Raw genomic sequence first — 24,507 nt, 5'->3', positions numbered from 1 at the left:
GGGGAGTCTTTGTGAGCCAGACCTAGGGACACAGGATAATTGCCAGGCTCTTACATGGTCCTGGGGTTCTCTTCTGAGCCCAGAAGGCCCTCACTCTTACCCCCTTGGGAACTTGGGGGCCAGCTTAGCCAGGGTCATAGCACTAGACAAGTCCGTGACTTCTGGTGCCCTCTAGTGGGCAAGGAATGAAAACCTCTGGATCCCTCAGGGACCTGGGAAACCTCTGGATCCCTCAGGGACCTGGGAGCCCACCTTGCGGAAGTCAACTGCTCCTGCTGCTGCTAATGATGGTGGCCACACAAGTGCTGAGCATGTGCAGGCACTTTGATACCTAATCTCACGTAATTCCCACAATAGCTCTCTCAAGGTGGGGACCATCATTACTACTTGATATATATAATCTGAGACTTGGGAAAATGACTTACCAGGGGCATGTAGCTGGTTGGTGGCAGGGCCAGGAGGTAAGACCTCGATGCTCATAGGAGAGAGCATCGTTAAGGAAGCCTTCCTGCGCCATGTGACAGCCCTGTGTGGTTGGACACACGGCAGGGTCACACCCCCCACAAGACCCTTGGAGAGGGGCTCTACAGTGCATTCACCTGACTCCGTATTTGATACATTTTGCAACATGAAGACACTTTAGTTGTAATTGGTTAAGACTACTGTCTCTACTCCACTGTCTAGAATGTTTTCATAATCACAGGTGATAAATATACATTAATAATTCATTTGACACATTTTGTTAAACGAATGAACAGATGACAGTAGAATGAATGAATGAAGTAGCATTTAGTTCACTCTTGAAGGAAGGAGGCGATTTTCATGGATACTTTTCAGGCAGTCTAGGGTTACCCTCCACAGAGCCAACTTGGGCCATGGTGGTCTTGAATGTCAGAGTGACACTCAATCTGGACTGCTTTGGCAGGCAGTGGGGGCGCTATGGGAGGTTTTAGAGCAGAGGAAGGATTTGGGTGTAATCGTCAATTAAGCAGAAGCTGGGCATGGTGACAGGGCTGCCTTTCCGGAGCCCCATGGCAGGGTGGCGGCGGGCGGGGCACAGACTGCCTCTGGTAAAACTGCCCTCAGCCAGCACCACCAAACAGCGGGTGCTCAGGTGATGGGATCACAGGGGTCCCGTCCTTCACAGTGCTCCTTTCTACAACATCCCTGGGAGAGAGAGCCCAGGCTAGGAAAGACCAAAACTTCGGTGGGTGTTCAGCCTGGATTTGTTCAACAGTTTGGTGCGCCCAGCCCAGTGTGGGAGAAGGTTGGGGCCCTGCCCAGGTCAGGCATGGGGTCTAATGGGTGTGAGGGTCCCAGGCATTACGGCATGTCCCAGCCTCTTGTTTTGAGGTGAGGCGGCCATTCCACAGAATAGGAAACGGGAGCTGGCGAGGCAGGGGTGGACCTATAAACATCCAGCTGTCCCTCTGCCTCCTTTACTAGGCGCCGCGCTGCGCCTTCCCTCTCCTCCAGGAGTAGAAATCAACAACCCCAACCCCCAGCTACCGTGTATTTAGAACTTGTTTTGTGCCACACCCCATTAATGTCCTGTCACTTGATTGTTCCTCCAACAAACCTCAGATTCAGAGGAATGGCTAACTATTTCCGTTTTACAGATAGGAGCTGGAGATCCCAGAGAGGTGAAGTTGCTTACCCAGGTCACACAGCAATAAGCAGTAGAAGCGAGATCAAACCAGGGTCCCGAGGCAGCCCCCCGAGTCCCCCCCCCCCCATCTGCCCGGCCTCCTGTGCTGGTCCGAGCTCAGGTGCAGAAACTCAGCACTGCCAGCAGAGGGAGACACGCCCTAGAAGATAAGCCCGGCTTCCCAGAGCTCTGGCCACTGGGATTCTCCCTGCGGGGAACAGCCTGGCTAAGGCTACTCTAGGATTCTGAAATGCCTGGCCTTGGGTGCCCCCTTAGTCCCAGGTTCAGGTGGGGCCTGAGGAGCACGGAGATGTGTGCGGGGGAGTGTAAAACAGCTGAGGTGAGCCCATGGTTCACAGAAAAGGAAACCCAATGGCTTTTAACATAGAAAAAGAGGTTTCCCTCACTCCTAGTAAGTGAAATCTGTGTTAAATCCACAAGCCGGCACTTGTGATCTATTAAATTGGCCACTGTGCAGGTGAGGGTATGGAGAAACGTGCCCTCATACATTGCTGATGGGTTTAAAACTTGGCTTATGGAAGGCGATCTGGTAATAGCTATTGAAACTGCAAATCCGCATGCATCCAAAGGGCATGGAAAATACATGAATCGAAAGACTCGTACTAGACGTGCATTATTCAATATGGCGGCCACCAGCCACACCTGGCTACTGAGCACTTGAAGTGTGGCTGGTTCCCACTGAGATGAGCTGTAAGTATAAAATACACACCAAATTTTGTCAGTATGAAAAAAAAAGTAAACTAATTCCTTAATAGTTTTTTTATATTGATGTTGTGTTGAAATGATATTTTTGATAGATGGAGTTAAATCATTTTTCAAGTTATACTTTTTCTTTTTTACTTTTAAAACATGGCTGCCAGAAAAATGTTAAAGTAAGTAGGTGGTTTGCATCTGTGGCTCATATTTTTTTTGTAGCAAAATACACATAACATCAAATTCATTATCGAGGCCATTTCTAACTGTACAGCTTAGTGGCACCAAGAATGATCACGTTGCTGTGAACACGTGACCACCAGCCACATCCGGAACTTTTTCATCTTCCTGTATAGAAACTCTGTCCCATCAAACAACAGCTCCCCGTTCCCTCTTCCCAGGCCCTGGAAACTACCATTCTAGTCCCTGCCTCTCAAAATTTGACTGCTCTAGTCTCTCCTTCATATAAGGGAATCCTACGGTGTTTGTTCTTTGGAGTCTGGCTCATTTCACCTAGCATAACGTCTTCACGGCTCACACGGTGTCCAAGTGTCCTTCCTTTTTAAGGCTGAGCAACAGTCCATCGTGTTTACGTACACGTCTATTCATCAGCTGATGGACATTTGGGTTGTTTCTACATTTCGGCTGTTGTAAATGCTGCAATGAACGCTTATGTACAAATATCTGTTCGAGTCCCTGCTTTCAGTTCTTGAGTATATCCTGTAGTAGATTTTACTGGACAGCACTATACTAGTAATTTCCATAGCAGCACTATTTGAAATGCCTCCAGACTGGGAACTGCCCAAATGCCCATCAGCAGCGGAACGGCGAAATAGATTTTGGTATATTCACACAGAACAGCACAGTAAGAATGAATGAACAAGCACACGCACAGTGTGGATGGAGCTCACGCACAGAGCAACACGTGGGCTGTGAGTCCACTTGCACAAAGTTCAAAAGAGGCAAAGCTAACCTGTGATGTTAGAAGTCAGGGTGATGGCTCCTCTTTGTGGGCTGTGAAGGGGCTTCTGAGGGGCTGGCAGTGTCCTGTTGATCTGGCACTGGCTTCAGGAGTCTGATTACTTTGTGAAAATTCACCAGCTAAACTCTCAGTTTTGTGTATATGTCAGGCTTCTGTAAGAAGTTCTAAAAAAAAAAAAAAATGCATATACCCTTTGATCTAGTGATTCTAGTTTTAGGAATTAAACTACAGATATATTTTTCACATGTGTGAAATAAAGCAAGTACAAGGTTCTCCATTGCACTTTCTCATCATAGCAAAAAACTGGAACATCTCAGCTCACACCCACTAGGATGGCTATTATCAAACAAAACAAAAACAAAAATAGAAGCTCCCGGCTATCTCAGCCAGTAGAGCGTGCAACTCTTGATCTCAGGGTTGTGAGTTCAAGCCCCATGTTGGGTGGAGACATGACTTTAAAAAATAAATAGAGTCTTTAAAAAAAATGAAAATAAGAAGTGTTGGCAAGGATGTGGAGACTGTGCACTGTTGGTGGGAATAGAAAACAGTGTATCTACTGTGGAAAACTGTATGGCAATTCCTCAAAAAATTAAAAATAGAATTACCATATATCGCTCAGCAATCCCATGTCTAGGTGAATACCCAAAAGATTTGAAAGTAGGGTCTTGAGGGCGCCTGGGTGGCTCAGTCGGTTGAACATTAGGCTTTGGCTCAGGTCATGATCTCACGGTTCATGGGTTTGAGCCCCACGTCGGGCTCCACGCTGGTGGTGTGGAGCTTGCTTGGGATTCTCTCTCTCTCTCTCTCTCTCTCTCTCTCTCTCTCTCTCTGCCCCTCCTCCACTCATGCTTTCTCTCTCTCTCTCTCAAAATAAATGTTTTTAAAAAATGTTTTAAAAAATGGCTAAAATGGCAAATTTGATATTATGCATATTTAACCACAATTAAAATTTTTAAAAAGGGAGGTGTCTATAAGGTGAGCAAAATACTCAAGATACTGTGAGTAATAAAAGTCAAGGGGGAGAACAGAGTGTAAGGAATGTTTCCATTTGTTTAAGATATCAAACTGTTAAACAGAAGACACAGAGATAGGATAGAAGTGACTTTCCAGACCAGATTACCATGCACAAAGGACTAACAAAGAAAGTGGGCAAGGACCCGTCTTTGCCCCTCATGACTTAGAGAAAGTTAAGGCGGGGGCGGGGGGGGGCTTGGTGAGGTGCTGTGCAGGAAGGGGGTGCAGCTCAGGCCTGAGGGACCCCCACCTGAGATAGCCAAACAGAGGCGGCACCTCCATATGTTGGACTAGAGACTAGGAGGGTTTCTGGACCAGTTGGGGGCTGAGGCGGGGGGCGGGGGGGTCTGTCATCTTGGGTCCTATCCCAAGAAGCTGGAGATGGGTGTGGGATTCCTAGGGCTGAGCAAGGAGTGGCAGGGGACTTGGCGCATCCACCAAGGTCAAGGGTAAGAGGAGCCCGCAGCAATGGCCAAATTCATGAAGCCCACAACAGTGTCCCATGATGGAAACATGGGACAGCTTAAAATGTCTGCTGGCTAGAAATAAGTCAGTCAGAGAAAGACAAATATCATATGATTTCACTCATATGTGGAATTTCAGAAGCAAAACAGATGAACATAAGGGAAGGGAAGCAAAAATAAGATAAAGACAGAGAGGGAGACAAGCCATAAGAGACTCAAATAGAGAACAAACTGAGCGCTGCTGGCCGGGTGTTGGCTGGGGGGGGGATGGGCTAAATGGGGGACGGCCATTAAGGAGGACACTTGTTGGGATGAGCACTGGGTGTTATATGTAAGTGACGAATCACCAAATTCTATTCCTGAAATCACTATCATACTATATTTTAACTAACTTGGATTTAAATTAAAAAATAATAATAAAATAAAACAAAACAAAACAAAACGTCTGCTGGTTAGAACACTGGAAGCCAGCCAGGATGGCAGCAGCTCGATTAAGACCCTTCCTCTCCCCTTATCACCTCCACCCAGCCCCACAAGCAGGGGAGAGGAGGAGGGATGGAGAAGAAGCAGACATTTTTTAAAAACATTTATTTTGAGAGAGAGAGAGAGAAAGCATGAGTGGAGGAGGGGCAGAGAGAGAGAGAGAGAGAGAGAGAGAGAGAGAGAGAGAGAATCCCAAGCAAGCTCCACACCACCAGCGTGGAGCCCGACGTGGGGCTCAAACCCATGAACCGTGAGATCATGACCTGAGCCAAAGCCTAATGTTCATTTCCCACTGTGGGAAAGAAGCAGGGGAGATGGTCTAAACCCAAATCAAATTGGGAATTTCCCTGAGTATCCTGACTGGATACAATTTGAGTGGAGACCATGTTTGAGACTGAAAGTGACGGCAGATTTGTCTCTATCTAAAAGCTGCTGAGACAACATGACTCCATTCCATGTGCCCTCCCATTCTCCAGGGCCCTGGCAGAGGAAGGGGGGGGGGGAGGGAGAGAGGGAATGACAGAGGGAGAGAGAGGGAGAGAGATAAGGAGGGAGGGAGGGAGGGAAGGAGGGAGGGAGGGAGGGAGAGAGAAGCTGCAGGGTCTCTTAAGGGCCTGCCCAGAACTAGCACAAGGTTGCTTCTACCACATTCTGTTGACCAAAGCAACACCCAAGGCCAACCCATCTTTGAGGGAAATAAAATCTACTTTTTGAATGGAGGAGCTAGGTCAAAGTCACATTGCAAAGGGGTGTGGGAACAGTGAGGGATGGAGAACTGGGCCCACTTTCTTAACCAGTCTCTCAAAAAGACCTTGCTTCCCTTGCAAGGGAAGCTGGGAAATGCAGGCCAGCTGCAAGTCCAGAAAGAAGAAGCAGGTTACCGGTTCTGCCGTACCCGCCCCCTCCTCTGCTGGTGCACTTCTAGGCACCTGCCTACAGTGCTCAGCCCAGCAGAGTGGCTTAGCAAGAGCCTCTATTCTCAGATATGGAGGTCCTGACTTCCCATTTGTGCGACCACACACTTCTGCTCTCAGGAGCTCCATTTTCTCATCTGGAAAATAGGGATATGACAATAATAATCGCCTCCCATTGACATGAGGATGATGAAAGCACTCTTCAATTAATGAAAGCCTCAGACTTTGCAAAGAACTGGCTGACGCTGTGCTTTCAAAAGTGTTAGGTAACTAGAGGACACAAGAAATCAAGATATGTGTGCAGACCTGGGGAGATGTGTTAACAGTGGGGGTGGGGGGAGCAATCAGAGGAGCTGTGGCAGGAGAGGCTCCTGCAGCCAAACTTTGACAGGTGATGAGCAAAATCGGAATAGACCCAGCAGACAGGGAAAAGCACGGTAGGGAGAAAGAACAGCACATGCAAAGGTGTGGAGGCTGGAACACACGTGGCATGTTGAAAGGTCCCATGCCTCACTATTTAAAGCAGAAATTCCCCAAGGGTGGGATGCTGGCTGGGCTAGGGGCTGACGCACACTAACATGCTTGTTCCTTGGCAGGGCATGTTCTAAAAAGGGGGGGGGGGTGAAGAATGAGAAATTGAAAACAGATCATTGGGGAGAAAAGTATTTCAGGCTCGAGACAACTGTCTTTGCAGCCTCTGGCTCCCATCCCACCCATTCCCTGGCCCTGACGCAAGGCTGGCTGGAAGAAGGTGTTTCTCCTGGGATTGTTCAAGCTGAGGGCCTCGTCGGCAGGAGGCTAAAGCCTACCCCATTCCTGTCTGGGTGCCAAACTCTACACCAGGCTTAAATGGACCCACAGCCTGACGGCATACCTGAAGCCATGTGAAATCCTCCCTTGATTCTCCCCTCAAGATACGGTCTGTTATTGTCCCCATTTCCCAGATGAGTAAACTGAGGCTTAGAGAAGTTAACTGGCTTACCCACAGCCACATAGCCAGCCAAGGGTGAATCTGACCGATTCCATTGCCTTATCCTGGGCCTAGGGTGCAGGTAGAGTAGGGAGATGTTTAGAACAGCAAGGAAGAGCATTCCATGGGGTACAGGATTTAGTGTGTGAGGTGGTACAGTGCAAGGAGCAAGTGTTTGACTCAGAAGTCAGATTTTGGGGGCTGTTTGTTACAGCAATATGACTTAGCCTATCCTGACTGATACAAGTCATGAGAAACAAAGTTACACGTCCTTTAAAAGGTTACGGCTTACTATCTTCCTCTCAGAAGCAGCAATTAAAAAAAAAACCAACTAATTTTTAAACTTTGACAAAGTACATGTAACATAAAATTTGCCACCTTAACATTTGAAAATGTACAGCTCTGTGGCATTAAGCCCATTCACATGGTTATGCTGCCATCACCACCATCAACCCCCAGAGCTCTTGTTGTCCTGTGAGGTTCAAACTCTGTTTCCATCAAACATGAACTTCTCCTTCCCCTTCCCCAGCCCCAGGCCACCACGCTTCTACTTTCTGTCTCTATGCACCTGATTACTCCAGGTACCTGAACGTCCTCCTGGTTCATCCATGTTGTAGCCTGGGTCAAAACGTCTTCCCTTATCAAGGCTGAGTAATATTCCGTTGCACGTACATTTGTCATTCATTCACTCAACCATCCCTCATGGACACCTGGGTTACCTCCACCTTTTGGCTGTTGGGAATAATGTTATACAAAGGGAGCACAAAAATCCAGAGCCGCATTATAAAGCAAAGTTGTCGGGGGAGATACGTGCACTGACCAAGACGCCAGGAGACTCCAGGCCTCCGGATCCACCACTAACTTGCCGTTTCTCTTTGGGCACATGGCTTTCTGCATCCGATTCAAACTCTCCTCGCTTCGCTGCCTACCTCACGGTAGCGTGCGGAGACCGGGTGGGACCGTGCGCCGTATGAACGCTCCCTGCAAAGAGAAGCCACGAGAGACTGTTATTGCTGTTACTTAGTGGGCTGAGGGTGATGATTTCCCAAAGGCATGAGTCACTAATGGTGGAATTCTAGGCATCAGGAGACACAGTTCTGGGCAACAGAGACCAGATTCCACACAGAGCAGTGACCCTGACCCTGAGCCTGCTAGGGAGCCACACCCTCTCTCCTTGGCCACTGGCTGTTGTGAGGAAGCAGTCAGTGAATGTCATATCACATGGTCCTTAGGGTAGAGCCTGCAGCTCTTATTGCCTCACATGATTGTTAAGGAGGCCGAGAAAGGGTGATACACTTGCCTGGGGCCACACAGCCAGAGAGCAGTGGAAGCCAGACTAGAACTCAAAGCTCCAGACTCCCAGCCCTGCACCACCCTGCCTACCATGTGGTTCCAACTCTAGGAAGAGGGTATAGGGACTGAGCTCTGGAAGAGCAGTTGGGGCAGGGAGAGAAGGGGGCCCCAAGTGGCCTCATGGGGAAGGGGGAACTTTCTTCTTTGATATCATGGAGATTGGCCTAAGAACCTCTCAACTTACAGCCCTCTCCATACTTTCCAAACTCCTGAGAGCACTCGTGATAACAATACTTGCTACTATTAATTGAACCCTTCCTAAGTCCCAGGCTTAGAGCTGAGTACTTCACGTGCTGGTCTCCTTCATCCCTCCAGTGAGCTAGGAACCAGTGTTATACCATCCAAAAGCCCCCGAACCTGAATTCAATGGCATTTTCCAGGTCATAAAATGCGAAAAGCCCAGAGCTGGCTTCGAACCCAGGGCAGAGTGCCTGTGGTATCTGTGTACTGAAGCGCAATGATTTACTGCTTCGGCTGAATTCTGTAACAGTTGTGAGGTCAGGGGTGGGGGTGGGGGAGGGCTGACTTCACCCATTGCTCAAGAGGGAAAACTGAGGCTTGGAGCAGATTAGTGGCATGTGGACAAGAGGAGGAGTCAGGGCTGGGTCAGGGCAGGCTTCTGTCCAGCACATCTGCTCCGGGGAGGACAAAGCTCTTCTAGGAGTGCTGCGGCCCCTGTCAGACCTAAGCAGGATGGGGCGGGGGTAGCGATGGAACCTATGTGGGCCCCCTCAACCCGGCAATAACGACAGCCAGCACTTAAGGAGCGCTAACCAGGCTCATGGTGTTCAGCTTGACACTTCCTCTGGATTATTTCATTTCGTCTCCACCCACGTTGAAGGAACTCACCTTCCTCTCCTCACTTTGTAGATGGGAATGTTCAGGTTCAGGGAGGTGAGCTCACTTGTCCAGCTGGCCAGGCTAGAAGGTTGTGGAACTAATATGCGAAAGTCTGGCCTTTTACCCACCCTGCAAGATCCCCTCCCCAAGGAGAGGAGAGAGCAGCAGCCCGAGTAAGCCCTGCACAGCCCGCCAGGGCTGAGGCTCGGGAGATTCCATTTGCCAAGGGTCCCCAGGTACGCTGTTCTCAGAAACCCATATTCCTCAAGCGGAGCTATCATGCATGGTGATTCAACAGCCCCCCTTCCCCGCCGATTCTCCGCCGTCCACAGGATAGAGGATCCATGGGGTGTGGGCCCGAGGGCTGAGCCAACAGAGGGGCTGGTGACAGCAGGTCGGCCCAGGCAAATTTGGCTACCTACAGAAGCCTTCCCCTCCCTGTATGTGCCGCTCTCAGCACTGGCTGGGGAGGAAGGCAGCATCTCTTAGGCCCCATCCTTTCGGGGCCCTTGATCCAGCTCAGATCCAGAAACGACTGCCCATTCTCTTTCCTGCCTCTGGCCTTCTCTCTAGAGCCTTGCCTTTGCTCTGGGATAGGGGTGGGCAATGTGTTCAAAAGTCTCTTCTCTAGCCCCAGGGGCTAAGCCATTCAAGAGTCTCCAGTCCCCATGGCTCATTTTCAGGGACGGGCTTGTGTATCGGCTGGGTTAAGTCATGCTAGCCACTGTAACAAATACCTCCAAGATTTCAGTGGCTTTCCACCACGTTTGGTTCTTTCTCACATGCCCATATGGGAAGTCTTAACAGAAACATTTTGATCTGTACAGCCATTTAGGGACAGAGACCCTCCCTTCCTAGCTTGTGATTTGGCCTTCCTCGTCCTTATTCAGCAGGCAGATCGGCAAGGATCATAGGCCAGACCTGAAAACGATGCATTTATTTCTGCTCATATCCCATTGGCCAGACTCGGTCACATGGCCACACCTAACTGCACAGGGGGCTGGGAACTGTAGCCTGGCTGTGCACCTAGAAAGATGGCTATCAGTGAGCCCTAGCGGACTTCCATGGGAATATGACCCCGTTCTCACTGAGGAGACACAAAGTCTGCCAGGGGGTTCTGAGGAGGGCTTGCCTCGATTATAAGAAGCTGTGTAGGGAGACGTTCCTCTCTTCTTCCCTTTAGGTGGTTGCATGAGGATATGATGTCTGAAACTTTGGCAGCCATGTTGAGACCACGAGGAGCCATGCCTGAGCCCTAAAGCCAACACGTGGAAGACACTGGCGCTGAAGTACGGGTCCCGGATGACATCACTGAGCCTCTGAACTAACCACTCCTGGAACGACCCAGCCTGCAGAGTGCTTGACTGCAGAGGTCTCTACTGTGGAAGTCAGGAGCATCAGGGTATTCTACTATTTGCAGTCAAACCTCCTGACTGACACCCAGGAGTGAATGCTGGAAACAGCCGGCCCGTCGCACAGGCTGTTGTGCTTATTTTAGGGGAAAGGGTGGGGAAGGTGCAGCAGTTTGAACACAAAATGAGCAACTACTTATGTGCCAGGACCCTGACACATGTAGGGTCTATGTGGGGATAAACTGCCCGGATTCAAATCTTGGCTCCATCACCTCAGCAGCCCGTGACCTTGGGTAAGTCACTGAACCTCTCTGTGCCACAGTTACTCCATTCCTAACATTGGGGTGCTTCTAAATATTCCACCTACTCGGTAGAGGATTAAATGTCCAGTTCATGTAACCAGTCTAGCACATTATCAGTAAACGTGAGCTTAAAAATCCTGACCAGACCCTGAGGGGTATGAGGAATATTAACCCCATTTAAGAGATGGGGAATCTGAAGTTCAAGGAAGTGAAGTCTAAGAGCATACAAATAAGGAGAGACAGAACCTGGATTTGAACCCAGGTCGAGTTGAGCACCTACAATGTGCCAGGCATTGTGGCAGGTGTTTAGTTACATTAGCCCATTGGATTTGCACAGCAGCCCTGCATAGGAGGTGGTGCTATTATTTATTATTTATTCCTACTATTTATTCCCATCACAGAGGTAATGAAAGTTGCCTACAAGTAGGGTCAGGATGTCAGCATTTGAACCTAGGCCTGGGTCCAAGCCTTTATTCTCTCTACCATTTATCAGCCCCCCTCACAGGGACCCACAGACTATGATAGTAGACCCTCAGGCATCGGAGGAATAAGACACTTGGCCCCCAGGGCTGTTCAGGGTCTCCTGATCTCATTCCCCAAAGCTGGCTGCCAGTTCAGCCTATCTCCACAGTTGTCCTGGTGATGGCTGTACCCTTGCTCTGCCAGGAAAACCAGGACCTGAAGCAGAAAATCCTGAGAGAGGCAATGCTTGGCTTACTTTATAAAGCAGAACTTTAGGAGCTGAACCATAATGGAGTAGGCTGCCTTGGGGTGAGCTCCTCGTTCCTGGGAGAATACAAGGAAAGATTGGTGGTCAGTCTTCTCCTGTGAAGGTTTTAGAGGCAGTTCCTGCATGGAAAGATACTGATTCGAAGACCTTTCAGTTTTGAAAATCTGTGATCGTGAGACTCCCAGATTCCAATCTAAGACCGCACGATACTCAGAATCTAGGGATCTAAGATTGTGTGCCTTTGCCCCCCTGCGTTTTCTGTCCCCACTTCAGGCTGTTGGACTGTGACTCAGGGAAGGGATATTCCAGTGAAAGCAGAGAATAACTTTTTAGGTTTCAAAAGCCCCCCTTCCTCCCCAAAAGACCATTCCTAAAGGGACTTGGGGCATAGTGAGTACATCATGAGTCAGAGAAGGGCAGGCTTCCCTGCTTTCTCCAACCTTTGGGATGGTGGCTGTTCCGTCCATCTGGGTCCTGGAGCAAGGGGACATGAAGCCAGCGGCCGGGGGCCTGAGTGCACACAAAACCTGAGAAACAAGGTTTTGGGGGTGGTTGTTACTGCACTGTGACCTGGCTGACCCTGACCGATGCACATTCCTTCCCCTCCCCCTTCGCCTCCTCCCAAATAAGAGAGCTGGGAAGGGAGCCAGAGAAAAAGCTACGAGTGAACATTTTTTTAATTTCGTGGGTCAACATGACCCCAGACGGTTCTGAGGAATCCAAAAGTAGAGCAAGGAAGGTATCAAAAGATGAAACGATCACGTGGCCTGTGTAAGCCAAGGGGGCCTGAGACACCCTCACACTGAGACACAACCACAGGGAAAATGCACACACACGTGTGTGCATGTGAGAGGGAAGAGCTGGGGAAGAAAACAAATTGATCAAGACTGATTTTCTGCCCACTTGTGAAATGGGATGTCATAACAAACATTCAGGATAGATTAATTTCCTGCTCATCTGAATTAACTGAGATTTGTACCTGCTACCCATACTCCTAAGATTGCATAATCCCCAGAGTCTTGGATTCTGGGCTTTTACCATGACTCCTTCCCCAGGTGGGAGGTTGTAGGTACATGGACATGACAGCAGCCAGGTCTGGAAACCAGAAGACCTGAGATCTGCTCTCAAACGTCACCTTCCCAGGGATGCCTCCTCCGGCTCGAAAACGGAACTCTCTCTGCTACCTGGGCATTCCCCATGCTTCTTCCTTTTTCTCCAAAGCACTAGCATCAACTGACACACTGTATATTTTACTTATTCGTTTATTGTCTATTTCCTCCACTTGACTGTAAGTTTCAAAAGGGCAGAGAGATTCCTTCCTTCCTTCCGTTCTTTTTCTATCTCCTTTCTCTTTTTTCTTTCTCTCTTCCTTCCTATGTATCTATAAAATACTTCAAACCTACAGAAAACATAGAAAACATATAATGAACACTCATTTGCTATTTGCCCATCCCCTAGGTTTAACCTCTGTTAACATTTTACTCTATTTGCTTCATTTTTGTTTTGGTACCAGCGTTTTCTAAAGTAAACATTATTCATCATGATACTGCCTCTTTAAAAGCTTGAAACCAGAGGGTTGTGTCTCTTGTATTCATTGCTTTATGATTTACTGCCTGGAAGTTGGTAGGCCTTCAGTAAATAGCTGTTGAATCCTCATGCAAGGAGGTATTATTATCTCCATTTTTGGAAGAGGAAACAGGCACAGAGAAGTCAAATAACTTGTCCAAGGCCACACAGCTAGGAGGCGGTGAAAGGGGAACGGGAGTTCAGGCAGGCTGAGGCTAGAACCCAGGCATTTCCTGCACTAGAGGCCTCTAGGAGGCTTCTTCAACTGGGATGTTCCTTCATCTTCTCTGCCCACCTGTCCCATCCCACCACCATCCAAGAGGAGACCCAGGGCAGGGAGACGGTTCACAGGCTAGCCAGAAGCAGGCCATGCCCTATCTGGGCACCTGGGTGGTCTCTATAAAAGCTGGGGCCCTCTCTCTTGCCCAGGGGTGGAGACAGAACGCTCCTTTCCAGTTGAGTGACCTTTGGGGTTTGTTATGAGTAGAGATTCCTTCTGGGGAACGTGATGGCTGATGCTAGAAGGCCGAGTCCCCAGACTTAACCCACAGGAATGTGGGGAGGAATCTCCAGGCCTCTGCCCTGCAGGCCAGCTCTCTGGGCCGCCTTGGGCCAGCCAGAGGAGGGCGGTTCTAGGCAGCTGTCCTGGTTGCTGGGCCTTCTGGGGAGGCGGATTGGGACCTTTTAATCCTGGACTGGGAGGCAGCTCCATAAAAAGAGGTACAGGTTTCAAAACCGAAGAATCCTGAGGTCTGCATCTTCCTAGCCATGTGACGCTGGACAGGTGCCTAGGCTGGCGAAGCCTTGGTTTGCACATCTATCAAATGGGGAGAATTATTGTCCCAACTCACAGCAGATCTGGGACTAGGACGGGGCAGGCCAGGTGCCCAGGACACAACATTTAAGGAGGCGCTGGCTCTCAGGCAGGAGAGAGTATGTACCCCTTAAATTATGTACCCCTGTCACCTCACTGCTAACCCTGGTCCCCGCCCTTCTTCCCAGGGTTGTCGTAGGCAAGAAATGAGATATTCTGTGCAGGGCACATTAACACAGTGCCTGGCACACGCCTCACTCTTTGGGAAAGGCTGTTGTTGTTATTCTTACTGACTGCTTTTCAGAAGTAGGCCGGGCCCTTGCCCAGCCACGGTCCCGTTTCCTGTCTCTCTCAGTGGCCTGTGTCTCTTCCACCTGTGTAGACTGCGCCGTTTTCATGATTTATCCCCTTCTCGCAGGATTTGACCCCTACAAATTTCATGACTTTCCTTGGCCTATGGCTCCTGCTCCACGTTGACGGCACACGAACAGGGATTGCCCATATTGACCGTGGGCTTTGAGTGTGCCGGGCATTGTGCTAAGCACATAGCTGCTACCTCCCAGCTAATCCTTACCGTGACCCTGTGAGGTAGGAACTATGATGTGCCCATTTTGCAAATGAGGAAACTGAGACGCTGAAACAGTAAGTGACTTGTCCTATGATGGGAGGGCCAGAGCTCAGGGCAGGCCAACGTGGTCTGACCCCACAGTCCTCATGATGGAGCCCAGACATAGCTCCTTCTGCCTTTCACTGGCCTGTGCCCCACAAGGTGCAGACACAGGACTCAAGGCAGGGGCCCCAATGCCAATTGGAGGAGACTGACCTCCCTGAGCTAAATCAGGTGCCAGGCACCTGGGGACAGGGGGATGGCCCAGATGCCCTGTGGGCATTTCCAGGCCACAGCGGGTGGTTTCTGAGTTCTTCCGAGACCAGACAGCTTTCTGTCAGGCTCTGGCGGTAATGACATTGAGCTCTTATTTGTGGAGCATTCACCCTGAACGAGCCCCATGCTCCGTGCCCCACATTCAAAACCCCAAGCAATCCTCACAGTGTTCCTCTCATTCATGATTGTCTATGTTATGAATGAGGGAGACCTCAAGGCACCCAGCAGGGGGCACGGCCCAAGTATAGGACAGGTCCAACGTCTGAACTCCCATTTGTCTGAATGCCAGGTGGGCTGGGAGTGAAGACAGAGCTGCTGAGGGCCTTGTGGGCACCTCCCCACCCCCACCCCGCCCGTCTCTGCTACCTTCTGTGTCTCCTCCTGCTGCTGGCAGCCACTGTGGTCAAAATGGGATCCACCCCCAAAGTAGGTCACTGAGGAGACTGGGGCTGAGGCCGGGCTGGGGAAGGCGGCACGTTTCTGGGCTCCAAGGACTCCAAGCCTGGCCACTCCATGACCACGCCCTGTGCCCCAAAGGCACACATACATTGCTTTGGATGAAGTGGAATCTGGGGCAGGTAAGTTTCGATCTGGGGGAGATAGCTCAGCGCCAGGAGCCACGCTGGGGTTTGTCATTTGTACAAATTGGTCCAGTCTCATACAAACACTGCTCGGGACTGTTCAGGGCTTCTGTGCCTCACAGGACAGTCTAAGCCTTTTCTTGGCATTCAAGGCTGTTTGCAGACGTCCCTCAGTCTTGCCACCTGTCACTCTCATCACTCATGCACCTCAGCCCTGCAGGCCCCAGCCTTTGCTATTCCACAAACAGGTCGTGCTGCTGAGACTAGGACGGTGGCCTGGCTCTGCGTCTTTGCCTTTCCACAGGCGAGGCTCTCTGCCTAGAGGGTCTTCCCTCCCCCAAGATCCTTCTGGATCTTCTCAAGCCGGGCTGGGCACAACTCTGAACTCCCAGGGTTGCTGGCAAAAAACCTACATGGACAATGGGTAGCTTAGTGGTTAAAAATGCAGGCTATGAACTGAGGCATGGGTTCAGTCCTGGCTTCACCACTCACCAGCTGGGAGACGTCGGGCCGGCCTCTCTGAGCCTCGGTTTGCTTCTCTGAACACAGAAAGAATGACACGACCGACTCCGTGCTGGGGAATCAGAAGGATGTCATGCACTTGAAGCATTGCGCTCAGTGCCTATGGCCTCTCTGCGTTCAGAAAGCATCGGGTGTTCCTCTGCTCGCCCCGCCCCCAGGTTTAAACCCCGAGTTGGTGGCAGTCTCCTTGCTGGGTGCTGGGATAGAGCAGTGACTGGGATCGTGTGGCCCCTGCTCCCACAGAGACACTGGAGAGCCACATGTTCACCAATTCATTTCCATTGTGACTACAGTAATTAGGTACATCACAGCCCGACCTCCTAACCCCCCAAACCCTCACCTTGACCTTGAAGCTCCCTGGGGCAGGAACCAAATCTGATTCATCTGCATAACCTCAGCTCCTCAGTCATGGTGTGGATGCCCCGCAAATATTTCAGTTGAAAAGATTTCCATAGCAAACAGGGCACTGAGTATGTGAGAGCAACTCTGTGGTACATTTTACACGAATGAGATCATTTCATTATATCAATGTCTCCTTGTAGTGGGTACTATTATCATCACCCTCATTTTACAGACAGGGAAACCAAGGCACAGAAAAATTGAGCAAACTATCCAGAGTTATACAGCCAGTGAGGAGCGATGTCAGGATTTGAACCCAGGCAGCCTAGCTCCAGAATCCACTGGCTACTTGCTTCTGGTGAGTTGATGCCATTTTCCAGGGTGTCCAGAAAGGGCCTGGTCCCCTGACCCAGCTCAGGAAGCTGGACCAGGGGGCCCAGAGCCGGCCTGAAGACCTCGCCCATCTCTACCACCCCCTGTTCTCTGGGGGGTGGGGGGTGGGTCCTCAGCTCTCCACTCCCCAAGTGGGCCATGAGGAAAACAAGGCTTCAGCTGCAGCTTTGATGTCCTCTGCCAAGCTGGCACTTGGAGGCCTGGGGGGCCTCAGGGGATCCCAGCCCGGCAGCTGGGCCAGCCTCAGGGCCAGGGTTTCCGTAAACACCCCCAGTGAGCCAGCCCCATGTGGCCAGTCCGTGGGCTGCTGCTGGCCTCGAAGGCCGAGGTTTGGCTGACCCTGTGAGGCTTCCTGTAGCACAACCACTTCCAGCCCCTCTGCCTGGCTGGGCTTCCAGTAATGAAGTGTTTTCTGTGGGGCCGGCTGGATGGGGCACTGGGGGCCTCTCTGTCCCACGCGCTGCACTGGGCTCCTGGAAGCCGGTCTGGGTGCCCCTTGCTGCAGCCTGGACGGCTCATCTGGTGTCTGAGGGTGAAATCACTTCTACGGGGGCAGGTCTTGGGTTCCTGAGAGTGGGGGCTATGCCCAGAGGGAGGGTGTGGCTGGTTCTTTCAGAAGGGCTGCGGGGTGAGAGAAACTGCCAGGCAGCTTGGAGACGGAAGGGCAAGTCTCAGCTGTGGCTACAGCCTCCTCGCCGCCCAGAGCAAGCAGCTGCAAGGGGCTGTGGGGCAGGGGGCAGAGACGGAGGGGGCACGAGTCACAAGGAGCGTGTCATCTCCTGAATGCCGCTATGCCCAGCCCTTTAATTCTCATGACAGCTCTGCTTGGAAACTGAGGCCCAGAGAGGTGAAGTGACTCACCCAAGGTCACGCAGTGAGTGACAGAGCCAGGACATGACTGGGTCTCTCCCTGCCCCCTGAATCGCTTCTATCTTATTGTCTGAATCCCAGACAGTAGGAGCTGGGAGATGTTTCCAGGCCATCTTTTAAGAAGAAGTAAATCACAGTGGTCAGGCCTTGGGGACTGCTGGTGGGTGGGAGAGGGCCCGGAGCCCCAGCTGAGGGCCCCCTCCCTCTGCTTCATCCCAAACCATCTTCCCTGGGCCGGTTTTAACAATGTCAGTTTTGGGGCACCTGGGTGGCTTGGTCGGTTGAGCGTCCGACTTCGGCTCGGGTCGTGATCTCACGGTCCGTGAGTTCGAGCCCTGCGTCAGGCTCTGTGCTGACAGCTCAGAGCCTGGAGCCTGTTTCAGATTCTGTGTCTCCCTCTCTCTCTGCCCCTCCCCTGTTCATGCTCTGTCTCTCTCTGTCTCAAAAATAAATACACGTTAAAAAAAAAAATTTAAAAAAAAATGTTAGTTTTGTGTGGGAGTTTGTTCTGAACAGGGGTCTGCTGTCTTCAGAAGGGGGTTCTGGGGCAACTAGGAGTCAGGAGTGGGGCTCCCCTCCCCCAGCTGGGGACCCTGGGGCCCAAACTGATGCCTGGCTGGTGACTCACTCCCTTCTTAGCACATCCTCCTGTCCCATGACTGAGAGCCCTGTGGGGGCGGCCCCCAACCAGGGTCCCCCTAACAAATGCCCTCCCCACCCCCAACACACATAGGGACTGGGAACAATTAACTCATGGCTCAGGCCAGGCCAGATGTTCACGTGGGTATTGGGTTTGCTAACCACATGCGACTCAAGGGCTCCCTCAGAGCTGGAAGTCTCCCAAGAGGCCACAGAGGGCCACCTTGTCATGTCAGAGCAGGGGAACTAAGGCCCAGAGAGGGCAGGTGACTGCCCTACGGCCACTTAGGGGTAGAGAGGAGGAAGGAAGCTGGCATCCTGATGCCTGATCCCGAGGTTTTCTGCATCTCCAGACAGTCCCTGGGTTTCCCAAGGCAATCCCTCTCCCCAGCCCCAGCCACAAACGTCCCCCGCCAACTGACACAGGGCCCTCCATGACCATGACCCACAATGTCCCCCCGAACTGACACAGGGCCCTCCACGACCAGGCCTCTCCAGCTGCATTTCGGCCTGCCCCTCACTTAGCCCTCCAGGATTTTTCCAGGCTCAGCCACTCACAGCTCCTGCTCTCGTGCTACTCCCAGGCCTTTGTTCTCTCCCAGCCTCTATTTTAATGGACTTTTTGCCTGGACAACTCCTACTCTTGCCTCAGGACTCGGCTCGGATGTCACCTCCTCCAGTAAGACTTCCAAAGCCACCTCTCCCACCTCCCAGACTGGGCTGGGTCCTCTTCTCTCATTGCCTTCCCAGTTACTGTGCTCTAATCACCTCTGCTTGTCTCTCTCTTCCCCTATAATCTGTGAGCCCACTGGACAGAGACCTTATTTAAACATTTTTTTTAATGTTTATTTATTTTTGAGAGACAGAGTGAGTGGGGGAGGGGCAGAGAGAGAGAGAAAGAGAAAGACACAGAATCTGAAGAGGTTCCAGGCTCTGTGCTGTCAGCACAGAGCCCAACGTGGGGCTCGAACTCACAAGTCGTGAGATCATAACCTGAGCCGAAGTCGGACGGTTAGCCGACTGAGCCACCCAGGCACCCCTTAATTAAAGTTTTCCTTTTAAGTTTATTTATTTTGACAAAGAACAGAGCACATGAGTGGAGGAGGGGCAGAGAGCAAGAGGGAGAGAGAGAATCCCAAAGCAGGCTTTGCCTGCTGTCAGCACACAGCCCGATGTGGGGCTCGAACTCAAACCGTGAGATCACGATCTGAGCCGAAGTCAAGAGCTGACGCTTAACTGACTGAGTCACCCAGGCACCCCTTGAGACCTTATTTTAATTCTGTATGTACTCATAGGGCATGGCCCACTACATTCAGTGCTTGTTGAATGAATGCATGGGTGGATGGATATACAGATGGATGGATGGATGGATGGATGTACAGATGAACAGCTGGACTGAAGGACAAATGGATGGATGGACTAGGTATGGATATGAACATGTAATGCCACCTGTAGGGACTCAGTGAGAGGTAAGTACCTGGAGACCGAATGTCCTGAAGGATGGAGAGGCTCTTTGATGGGGAGGGAATAACCTAACCTATTATCTGCGTCCTCCAAGAGATGTCTAGCAAAGAGCAAATCCACCTGTCCTGTCACCCAGTCCCTCATGAACAACAACTGGTTCCAACTCAACCTGGTCTCCTGAACTCTGACTAGTCAGACATCAGTGAGTCTACAGGAACCACCTCTGCCTCCTGACATTCTAGAACTCTATATTCCTGAGGTCCCTCCCTCCATGCTTCCCTCTGGATCAGACCTGACACTCATGCTTCCAGACACAGAAACAGATTCCTAGAGCCAAGAGGCCCTAGAAAATACGGAGTTTGCCCCAGTCCCATTTAACAAATGAGGAAACTAAGGCCAAGCAAGGGCAAGGAATTTTCCCAAGAATGTCTAGCCATAGAGCTGGCATTAGAGCTTGGGTCCCCCAATTCACTCATGCTTGCAACAAATATGTAAGTAGCACCTAACATGTGCCCGGTTCAGTGCCTTCTCCCTGGCACACTAAGTCTGTAAATAAACCCTCATGCCAATTTCCAAAGCCCTTTCCATGTCCCATCATGACTTCCTCCCAGCTCCCCAGCAGGCTTATCAATGCTTCACCAGCTGCACCCTTGGCACAGCCCCGGGTGCCAACCCCCTCACCCAGCAAGTGAGGACCAGTTCACTGCCAGGCTTCCCAGTTCACACGGCTGCATGAGGCCATGTGCAGAGGCGGTCACATGCGTGGGCTGAGAGCTCCGCATTCCAGCCCCTTTGGACCCTGTGTGTCCCTGCACACAGAACCTTGCCAGCTCAGACTGAAGCCAAGTGTTAAACTGTTCAAGTCCCACAGCTGTCCTAAGGGGTGGGAGAAGGAGCTCATCATGGCACCTGGGATCTCAGGCCAGGAGCACACCTCTGAACTCCCGCCCAGACCGGGGAATGTGTGGAAGGAGAGGCCGGGAGAGGTGCCTGGGGGCTGGGTATTTGCGGACCAGCTGAACCGGCACCAGGCAGAAATTCCATTGGCATACAAATCACCTATGGGTCTCGTTAAAATGCAGGTTGATTCTGGGCGGGGCTTGGGATTCCTCCTTTCAAACAAGCACCGGGGCGGCGCCACTGACCTCCAAGCACACACGTGGGGAGGGAAGGGCCAGACAATCGGGCCCAAGATGGAGAAGACCTACCTGACTCCATTGGACTCTTCGTGAGCAAAGATAAACCTTCGTTGGGTCAAGCCACTGAGCTTTGGGGATTTGTGACCTCAGCATAGCCTAATGTCCCCGAGTGACACATTAGGATAGGGGACTGTCCTATGTAGTCAGGCCACCAATATTTACTGAGTTGCTGCCATAAACTCATTTTGTGCCCCAGGGGCCTCCCTCTTCAAGAGGCGCTCACTCTCCAGTGACGCAGTGCAAGGCGGGCACCTGAGAGGGAGAGTCCCTTAAAGTTTGCTCCCTTGGGGCATCTAGGAGCACCCCTTAGTGCACCCTAATCCCAGCACTGTGAGTCATGGGGGAGCCGGGATTTGAAGCCAGGACCTTTTGACTTATGAGGCTATGTTTCCTTCCGGTAACGCAAAGGGGAGACTGGCTCATTCTGGGATCTTATCTAGGGGGGTGGCTACAGCAGCAGCCAAGAGACTCACGGGTTCCCTGGACTGTCCCATCCCTCCAGCACCAAACTCAGCGGTTTGGAGCCCAACCCACTCGCACCCGGTCAGCAAAGTGGCAGTTCCCGCCGCAGGCTTTCAACACTCTGAACTGCGTGTGGAAGGCTCGTCTCTGACACTTTCATCACCAAATGCCCCGATGCCAGCCTGCGTGCTTCCAGAACTGGCCAGGCCCCAGGGCCTCCCCTCCCTGTCCACACGCTGCCATCCCCAGTTATTAGAACAAGTTCCAAGCAAGCAGCCACACTCTGACTCAGAGGGGTCGGCCGGGGGAGGGGTGGGTGGCAGGATTTCCACTCATCTCTTGTCGCCTACCTGGCTGGCGCTGGCCCATGCCTTCTTCACTCCCCCAGGACACCACGGCGGCCTCACCTCCCCACTGCCTGTGGAGGCTCCCCCTCCGATGTTGCCGTGAGCAGCTCCTCCCCACACGGAAATCCTCCTGTCTTCCTCCTTGCCTCAGCGAGATAAGTGGTTCCACGCCGCTCCTCCCAGGAAAAACTAATCAATGCTGATAGAGGTCAGAATAGCGAGTACCTGGAAGGGGCATGAGGAAACTTCTGGAAATGTATCTTGCTCTGGGTGGTGGTTACATGGGCGTGCACACATGCAAAGAGTTGTCGAGATGTACACTTCACACTAGCACGTTGCCCCTCGATCTAAAAAACATATGCCACAGAGAGCTCTAGGAGCCGTAGCCAAAATAAATAACACCAACCACAACGGAAGGTTCTGGAGTCAGACGGACCAGTAACTGAAAACCTGGCTCTAGTGTCTAGCTGTGTAACCTTAGAGAAGTTACTTATCCTCTCTGAACCTCACCTTTCTTACTGAGGCATACAATGTGAGGATTAGAAACACTACTTTTTATAAAAAAAAAAAAAAATACTTAGCACCGGGCTGGCTCCCTCTGAGGGCCCTTTTCTTTCATTGTTGTTAAAACCGGTGGTCTCAGCAAAGACAGGGCATGGGAGTGGTCTTCCCTGGGTGCAGGCAATAAGAGGGGCACATCGTCTGAGAGAATTTAAAGGTAAAATTGGGGGCGCCTGGGTGGCGCAGTCGGTTGAGCATCCGACTTCAGCCAGGTCACGATCTCGCGGTCCGTGAGTTCGAGCCCCACGTCGGGCTCTGGGCTGATGGCTCAGAGCCTGGAGCCTGTTTCCGATTCTGTGTCTCCCTCTCTCCCTGCCCCTCCCCCGTTCATGCTCTGTCTCTCTCTGTCCCAAAAATAAATAAACGTTGAAAAAAAAAATTTTTTTAAATAAAAAAATAAAGGTAAAATTGATGAGGGGCACCTGGGTGGCTCAGATGGTTGTGTTCAACTCGTGATTTCGGCTCAGATCCCGATCTCATGGTTCGTGAGATCAAGCCCCAAATCGGACTCTGTGCTGACAGGGCAGAGCCTGCCTGGGATTCTCTCTCTTCCTCTCTCTGCCCCTCCCCACACTTGGGTGCTCTCTCTCTCTCTCAAAATAAATAAAATAAACATTAAAAAAAGATAAAATTGATGAGAAGTCAGTATATAAATATAAATCACATCAATCATAAATTCATGATAAAGTACTTCGCCCTGAAAATATCTTTTTTTTGGTCCAAGTTCTAAACAATTGATGCCGTAGCTGTTGAATTTTAATAATGAGTAGGTAAGCTTCGAATTAGCACATTTTAATTAATTATCCTTTAATAAACCTACGTGGAAGTGAACTTGGAGAAGTCTAGGAAGACAGTTGCCCAGTGCACATGAGCCCAGGAGCACACGTTCACTGAGAGCAGAAGTGCCTGACAGTTTGGAATGTTGCACAGCACCTGTCTCTAACCCTGGGGGTGACAGTTCTGCACCCCGACAGTAGATGAAAAGCATCAGTGGATGCTGAGTGACAGTGAAGACGGAGCTAGAGGTCTGTCAATTCTCTCATTCTACGTGACTCCTTGGAATTTGGGTCTGTGCTAAAAATTTAAAACGGTGAGGGGTGCCTGGGTGGTTCAGTCGGTTAAGCATCTGACTTCAGCTCATGTCATGATCTCAGGGTCCATGAGTTTGAGCCCTGCGCCGGGCTCTGTGCTGACAGCTCAGAGCCTGGCGCCTGCTTCAGGTTCTGTCTCCCTCTCTCTCTACTCCTCCCCTGCCCACATTCTGTCTGTCACTCTCTCTCTCTCTCAAAAATAAACATTAAAACTGTGACACAGTGTGAGCTGTGGAGGGTGGTGTTTTTGTTTGGTAAGTGCAAACCTTAGGTCATACATGAAAAGTATTTGTTTCATTTTATGATTATTATGGAAAATAGTTCTGTCGTGCGAAGGAGGGGGTGCTCAGCAAGGATCCGCTCCGTGTGTAGAGTCCCCTAGGCATGCCTCTGACTGAAATAGAAGCATTTATAAACGAGGACCGCATCCCCTTCCCTGCAGGCCAAGGGACCCCCTGCCCTCCCCCTCCAGCCAGAACCCACAGAGACGGAGCCGGGGTCGTACATTTCAACCTTTATCTCCCCTCCCCATTGCCTCCTTCCCCAGGACTGCAGCTGGGAGGGCGTTTCCCCCTAGGAAATCCACTCAGTCTGACCCCTATATCAGCTCACCCTTCTTCCTCACCAACCGCCCATTCTGGAACCCAGCGCCTTCACTTCAAGTTTTGGGGTACTGGTGGAGATTATGGGGGCCAAAGCCCTCCCCAGCCCCCCCTTGACACCACCGGTGATTATCTTTGCCAAATGCCACAACCCAAGCAGTTGCCCATGTCCGGCAGCCCTGGTGGCTGGATCGTTGGAGATGGCCCCAGACACTGGCAGTATGAATTCGGTGTCCTGCTCCCCATGTAGAACACCCCTCCCCACCTCCGCCAGCTCCGGCCACACCTTTGGCTCCCAGAGTAGGCATGTTATCACGCTCACTCCTGCTGTGTTTGCCTCTGCCTGCAACATTCTCCTCACACCTCCTTTTCCTGTGGTTCTCTGTGAAGGCGCCTCCCCCAGGCAGC

The 24,507-nt window shown here is 51.2% G+C and overlaps 1 long non-coding RNA gene across 4 annotated transcripts in view; it reads right to left on the bottom strand.

Moving 5' to 3' along the window:
• LOC125162981 (uncharacterized) overlaps positions 1-21,976 on the bottom strand; it is a 40,210-nt gene extending 18,234 nt beyond the window's left edge. For all 4 annotated transcript variants that reach the window (XR_007151221.1, XR_007151222.1, XR_007151224.1 and 1 more), the window contains exons 1-3: positions 21,849-21,976; positions 8,010-8,170; positions 3,336-3,508 (exon numbers count right to left, since the gene is read on the bottom strand). This is a non-coding gene — a long non-coding RNA (uncharacterized LOC125162981). The remainder of the gene's footprint in view (positions 1-3,335; positions 3,509-8,009; positions 8,171-21,848) is intronic.
• Between the last annotated feature and the right edge of the window lie 2,531 nt (positions 21,977-24,507).

This window comes from Prionailurus viverrinus, chromosome A3 (genome assembly GCF_022837055.1).
Source record: "Prionailurus viverrinus isolate Anna chromosome A3, UM_Priviv_1.0, whole genome shotgun sequence".
Lineage (NCBI taxonomy): Eukaryota > Metazoa > Chordata > Mammalia > Carnivora > Felidae > Prionailurus > Prionailurus viverrinus.
The sequence above is the reverse complement of the archived record's forward strand: the minus strand, read 5'-3'. Positions and strand labels throughout refer to the sequence as shown.